This window comes from Pteropus alecto, unplaced genomic scaffold (assembly GCF_000325575.1).
Source record: "Pteropus alecto unplaced genomic scaffold, ASM32557v1 scaffold239, whole genome shotgun sequence".
In the NCBI taxonomy this organism is placed as follows: Eukaryota; Metazoa; Chordata; class Mammalia; order Chiroptera; family Pteropodidae; genus Pteropus; species Pteropus alecto.
This window is the reverse complement of record NW_006494613.1, coordinates 2,352,308-2,359,441: the sequence shown is the minus strand read 5'-3', so window position 1 is coordinate 2,359,441 and position 7,134 is coordinate 2,352,308. Positions and strand designations below refer to the sequence as shown.

The window sequence follows — 7,134 nt, the reverse complement described above, 5'->3', positions numbered from 1 at the left end:
ACTTCACCTACTGGATGTTATAGAAGTGGCCTTGGGAAAGTTGGGATTTTATTACGTAGATGAGTAGGACAGTTAGTTCTCAGGCCTGCCTTCTGAACACTGAATGCCACTAGTGGACCTCTGTTCTGTTGTCCATCCTACAGCACCAGCTAGTCTTTCCCATACCCCGAAATGTAACAACACTTTCCTGCTGTATTACTAGTTGGATCCATTCTTGCCCCTCTTTAAATAGATCATTGCTGGCTAAAGGTAAAATGGAGCCTAATAAAAACCATAGGAGTACTATTAGATTGAACTTAAGGAACATTTTATTAGCCAAAGATTAAATCTCTCTTCCTGTTTGTTAATGAAGTATTATTTTGATGCTATGCATAATAGAACTAAGCAAAAAATTCTAGCCCAAGATGCAAATTACCAGCCTGGTGAGGTTCTACCAGAGAAAAGAACAAAATGCCCTTTTAAGAAGCTTTGCCATCATAAGTTAATTCTAAAATTCTCATAAGTATGAGACTTTCAGTGACAACTGAAAATGTGAAAAGATATCCAGGAAGGAAGAACAGGTAATAATAGTTTTGTAATTAAGTGAGAATCATATATGTTCAAGCCAAGTGCCCAGCTGCTCCTTAGCAGAACTCCCAAGAGAACAAACAAATAATTGGAGTCATTGAATGATCAAAGAGAAGTGAAGAAGAGAAAAATACGTCACATATAAACTATTATTAGCCTGGAGAGAGATAAAAGTGTTTTTTTCTCTCAAAAGATGACATGAGCCAAAATAACTTTAATGGCCATTTGGGGACTCATGATTGACCAAGTAACAGAGTTAAACATGTTCTACAGAGAACAGAACAAGCCTTGGAAACTCAGTAAATAAAAATGGGTAATGATTATGATGACAACTTATCTACACTTCTTTTTTACCTTAAGAGCCCATTGAAGAAAACAGTGTGTACCCTCATAGGAAAGAGCATTTGTTTCAAAATAATTATTTGGCATACTAGAAATAAGCCATATTTATAATTAATAGGCATGTATATTTCAGCATGAAAGCTGAGGCAAAATAATTTGAGAAATCTTGTTCACTTTATTTATAGTTAGCACTAGGGAAATCAAAAGGCTATGTTTCTGGAGAAAATGACCATTTTATATTTTCAATGAAATTTAAAAAATACAGAATGAAAAAACTATTATTTTTGAAATAGCAAGTGGTGAAAAATAAAAATTGGCACTCCTTTTCTCATTATTTAATACACTTTCAACTTTCTTCTCTTCTAAATATTTTTTCTGCCTTTTTGTCTTCTCTCCATTTCTTTACTTTGATGCAGTATCAAAAGATGATGATGATCACAAACATATGAATATAGATAGCTAAAATAGTAAACCCACAGCACTGAAATTTTGTAATGAGCCAGATACTTTATATATTAACCCTCATGTATCTGTTCTTTCAACTTCTGAAGAAAAATTATCATTTCCCACTTTATTGTGTTTTAAATAACTTCCTTCCTAAGTATAAACTTATATCTCATTGAACTTATTTCATATCTCTTTCTCTATTAGCCCAAGCTCCTTGAGGATAGGACTCCCTGAACACCATTGTTATCACCAGAACATTTCACCTTTGAGGAGTACAGGTTGAAATAATACTACTTGTTCAATGCCTGCAACTGAACAGTTGTGTTATTTCAACTTGTATTAATTACACTTACAAGTTTTTTGTAAAGGGCCAGTAGTAAATACTTTAGACTTAAGAGCCATTCACTCTCTGTCACAACTATTCAGCTCTGACATTGTAGCATGAAGGCAGCCAGAGATAATAAAGAAATTGGTATGGCTCTAGCCCAATAAAATTTTATTTACAAAAATGTATGTAACCTATATTTTCAATAAAACTTTATTCACTAAAAAAAGTGGACTGTCCAGAGTGCCATAATTTACTAACCCCTGCTATAGAAGGTTATGGTGTTTAAGAGTAGGCATAAACACAACAGTGAAAGATAAAAGGTGAATCTAAAAATATTGTAGTTTAAGTGAGGATTATTTATACCTCAGGCAGTGCGTCCATAAATAAAATATGGTTGTCTTCTGGTTTTTAAACTTTATAAAAATGGTACCACAGAATAGACAGCTTCCTGCAACATTTTGTTATTGAGAAATGTTCATGTTGACACCTGTAGCCTCTAGTTCATTATCTTTAACTATTGTGTAATAATCTATTGTATCAATGGATCACAATTTATCCTTGTTCCTGATGATAGATATTTAGATTAGTTTTAATTTTTAACTATCAAACAATGCTGCAATTATCTTATATAAATTCTCCTGAGCATGTGCTATGTTTTCTTTGTCTTTTTTTTTTTTTTTGAGGGAGGGGGGTTAATTTGATGTTTTATGTGTCCAGTAATCATCTGATAATAGCTTATTTACTAATAATCTGATAATTGTTCCACCATATTGGTATGCAAAATAGCAGAAATCATTCTGTCTGTGCTGGTACTTTCAGCATAGACTTTACCACGTTAATCACTTCAGGAAACTCTATGGTTGGAAAGTGGCCATGGTCAGTGAATCTATACAAGGTGACTTCCATCCTATTGGCCACTTGTTGTTCCTTCCAGGGAAGGAAAGGGTCATCAGTGGAGCCAAACTGCACAATGTGAGGGCAGTTGGCTTTGATCCTTTCCCACTGCCAAAAGTGGTTGAAGTATCCACTCGTATGCTCATTTTCATCCTCCAAGTCTGATGTGTATGCACTAACAAAATAGCATATACTCGATGTGTTTCTGCATCCCTCATAGCTGCAATAGCCCCAGAACTGTAACCTATGATGATAGTCCTCTCTTCACAGTGCAGTTCTGTCTCCATGAAGGGCTGCCAGATACTTTTTCTAGTTGTAATTGGGTCAGGAATGTTTTAAACCAAACACTGGATACCAAGTATCTGCTCCAGCCCTTTCTTCAACCAGTTATACCAGCCATGGGTAGCCACATCCCTGCCTCTGTTCTCAGAAACAACTACTGCCTTGCTAGGAGAAACCATGAATGCAGAGCAACCAGTATACCCTGGCAGCAGGCCCTGTGCTGCTCTGAGTCTGAGACTGCGTCTAGCAAAGGGGAATTAAGGTTGCTAATCGACTGATATTGAGATAAAGAGCTCATCCTGGATTATCCAGGTGAGCTCAAGGTCATTATAATTATCCTTATAAGTACAAGAGGGAAGCAAAAGAGTGAGAAGAAGAAACAGAGAGATGGCAGAATGAAAAGGACTCAGCTCAATGTTTCTGATTTCAAAGACAGAGAAATAGGCCAGGGAATGTAGACTGCCTCTAGAAGCTAGGAAGAATAAAGAAACAGATTCTGCTAGAGTATCTGGAAAGGAACACAGCTTTACTGACACCTTGATTTTAACCAGAGAAACCCATTTCAGACTTCTGATCTCCAGATTTGTGAGATAATAAATTTGCGTTGTTTTAAGCTACTTAATTTGGTAATTTGTTACAGCAGCAATAGAAACTTAGTACAGGTCCATATTGCAAACAAATGTGAGCTCATATTAATTTATAAGCTGTGGACATAAGAACATCTAAGCCTGTAGAGAAGTTTTATAAAAATTTGAGCCAAACAGAGGATACACCTGAAAGCAAGATCTCAACAAACTGAGATAAATTCTTTGAAGAGTAACAGTTTACTGTTTTCTTTTTATGTATTTGAGATTAAGGAGGGAACTAAGGAAGATTACTTGAAGGTGGGAGGAAGCAACTCAGATTACAGGGTAGTTAAGATTATGTGTTGTCTTGAGGGGTCTGAAAGGGTAGTTAGTTACTAGAGGGAGAAGGGTCTGAAAGGGGGCATTTCAAAAGGAGTGTTAAACTAGGAACACAGAAACAATGTGGCAGGGCTTGCTTAAAGCAAAAATAAGCCTTTTAGTAAAGAAGTTGTATGCCTTGGGTATGACTACCCACCAAGACCTATCCAGTTAGGAATTTATGATCGGATCATCCTGTGAGGTTACTTTTCATAGAACCTCCTTTTTTCTTCACAAAGCTTACTAGCAGTATATGTCATACCTAGATTTATTGTTCGTGTATGTTTTGGGAAGGAATATAACTGTTTCTCAATATGAATAACTACTCAGTATAATTTATTGCATCATTTCCCTACTAATATGTAATGCCAATTCCATTATTATTCCAATTTCCATATATAGCAGGATTAGTTTTTTATTCTATTCCATTGGTCTCTTTATCTAGCCTTGCTTCTATATCATATTTATTACAATCATTTTTATAATTTCTATCATTTCTAACTTGCTTTCAAAGTTGTTTTAGCAACTCTTGACATTTTGTTCTTCCACATAAAAAATTCTCAGAGATTCTCTCTTCAAATGTTGTTTCTCTGGTTTTCTCTCCTGTATCTCTTCAGAAGCCTCTCAGTTCATTTTTCATCTCTTACTACTGCTCTATTTCTTCTTTTATTTAATAGTTTTCTCTATGCTTTATTGTGGGTGAGTTCCTTAGCGCTCTCAGCATTCTCCTCCAATTAATTAATGTATTAATTTGTTTTCTTTCTAGAGTTTCTCTCATTGCATGACTTGCAGAACATGAGAGGAAGAGAATGCACCAGAATATTCCCAGTTGGCACTCAAACTCATTCTTCCAGAAAACAACATTGTATGTAATGTTATTTTTAATGGTATTATTATTTATGGACATTTCAGGAATGCTGTGGGTTAAAGAGGATTTTGATAGCTGGTATGGAAACAGCCTCCATACAGAACATGTAAGGGTAAATGTATTCCAGATTCCAAACAACAGACTTTAAAATAAATTTTTAAACATTTTGCATTTCTTTACTATCAAAAGAATGGTCATCCTTTTTTTAATAATCTATAAAAATTGTAAGAAATAAAATAATAGCCAAAGTGTTAGAGTTTCTTTAAATATCATGCCGAACAAGTAATGTTACTACACGGGGTGATGTGAAATCCAGCGTCGCCCCAGTGGTATAGAGGGGCCCCTCAGTTCTTCCCCGCTGACTCAGTAAAGAATTTCAGGTCAACAAGATTTAGAAAAAGTAAGATTTATTGAAAATACATTTTAGAAGGAGAGAGGTCATGCCTAAGAAGGCTATAGACCCTTGGAATTTGGGGTGAAAAGATAAAAGATAGAATACATTCCAAGTGAAGGGCTGGTTACTAGCAAAGAGGTGTAACAGCCTGGCAGTGGAGAGGTCTGTATTATATTAGGGCTATGATGGGTGGTTACTTGGATGGTCCTAGATGATTGGCATCTGAGGTCCTTTTGATTGACAGTTGCTGTTATATAACCCTTTACCTACTGTGCTTGTCCTTACCTAGAATTCAGGCTGTTATAATTTGATTCATGAATTTCTAGGCATAAGCATGATATTATAATAATGGTATAATGAGGCTGAGGTTACAGGCAGGATAGAGTAGTACTTTCTGCCCATGAATTTGTGGCTGGTATAAGCCAGCAGCTTTTATGGCCTTTGTGCCTCAGGATGTAGGGTGATTTATAAGCATAAAATAAGTGTTTCTGGGTTTGTAAGAGAAGTTTCTATAGTTACTTAACAGTAATCATCTTAACAGTTTGAATATATCTTTACAAAACACATATATGCTTTTTTTTTTTCAATTACGGTTGACATTCAAAATGATTTATTAAAAACAGTGCTTAAGGTGGGAATTGCCTTTATAAACAAATTCACATAAACACCAGATGAATTTTGTTTATATGTGCTCCATAATCTTGCCTTCCTGTATTTATAAATAGACTTAATAGTGGCCTCTTAAATCACTTATTATCTTAATGACTTCAACAAAAATGTTCTTTAAAATCAAGGTCTAAAGTCTAGAAGAATTTTCTTTGGCATTAAAGAAGAATTAAAATACTAAAAATGCAAATAGTCAGAAGTCACACTGAAGAGAATTACCTAAACAATTATATAAGGGTTTCTGTAGCTAGTCTCTTAATCATTAAACCAATTAACACCAAACCACACACATCCCCCTTCCATACCACCATAGCCTTTTCATATGGCAAAATTTTAAATACTATGCCACTGGCTCTTAAAGCCTATTTTAATGGGCGGATTGAGGATATATTCAGATGTACTATGATAAACCTCTTCACCCAGAGATACTCAAGGGAAAATTATCAATTAAACAAAGATCATCTTTGGAGTTTATTCACCATGATGTTTTTTGATACTTCTTTCCTTTCCATCTAAATTGTGCTGGCTGGAAAATTACTGCTTGGCTATCGCCCATGGGAACATAGGCTATCACCCATAGGAACATAGACTATCACCCATGGAAACATAACATTCTAACAATAAGCTTTCTGCTTCTGTACCCCCCGCTTGCACAACCGACCTGTGCGTTGACAGGTAGTGAATAGGAGAAAAATAGACCTTTGCATTTAAGACAGAATGAGGAATGGGATTTAGGGCTTAAAAACCCTGTACCTCTACATTTCGGGGCTGCTTAATTTGGGGTCTGCATACCCCTGGCAGATCCAGCTGGCTGAATAAAGAGCGTGTTTCCTATACCTCACTGATTTCTGGCGGTCCATGCGTCTTTCGGGGGCTGGCGGCTACAACAAAATAATCCTTTCTTCAACTCAAATATCAACCACTTTTTAAGAAATACTGTGCCATTCCGTATTTCAACAGAATTCCTCTTTCAATGCTCTAAATTAGGGCCTCCATCTCCCACAAAATTCACATTTCCACAGTAACTTCGTTGCAAAGTAGTTACTAATTGATAAAGAATATGACTTCACTTTAACATAATGAGCCACTTTTCTTAGGAGTATATGCATTATAAAAATTTTTTTGGAGAAAAACACAAAGAAATCTATTTCTAACAATAGATCATCTAATAGTATAATAAATGAAGGAACTATCCAAATCTTTACTTCTCTTTCTCAATTTAGTCTGGCCTTGGGCTCATTTGTTTCTTTTCTTTCCTTATCCTTCTGCATACTGCATACTACTCCTTTAATCATTAAGCCCTTAGGTCAGCATCAAACCGTCTTGAGAACAAAGCTTCAGGTCCGTTGACCATAGAAACAGAGTTTCAGTCACACGAAAGACAACATTTTGCGGCTCCAGA

General features: G+C 35.6%; 1 pseudogene; it reads right to left on the bottom strand.

Moving 5' to 3' along the window:
* Positions 1 to 2,476: 2,476 nt before the first annotated feature.
* On the bottom strand, positions 2,477 to 3,039 carry LOC102887478 (annotated as a pseudogene).
* Between the last annotated feature and the right edge of the window lie 4,095 nt (positions 3,040 to 7,134).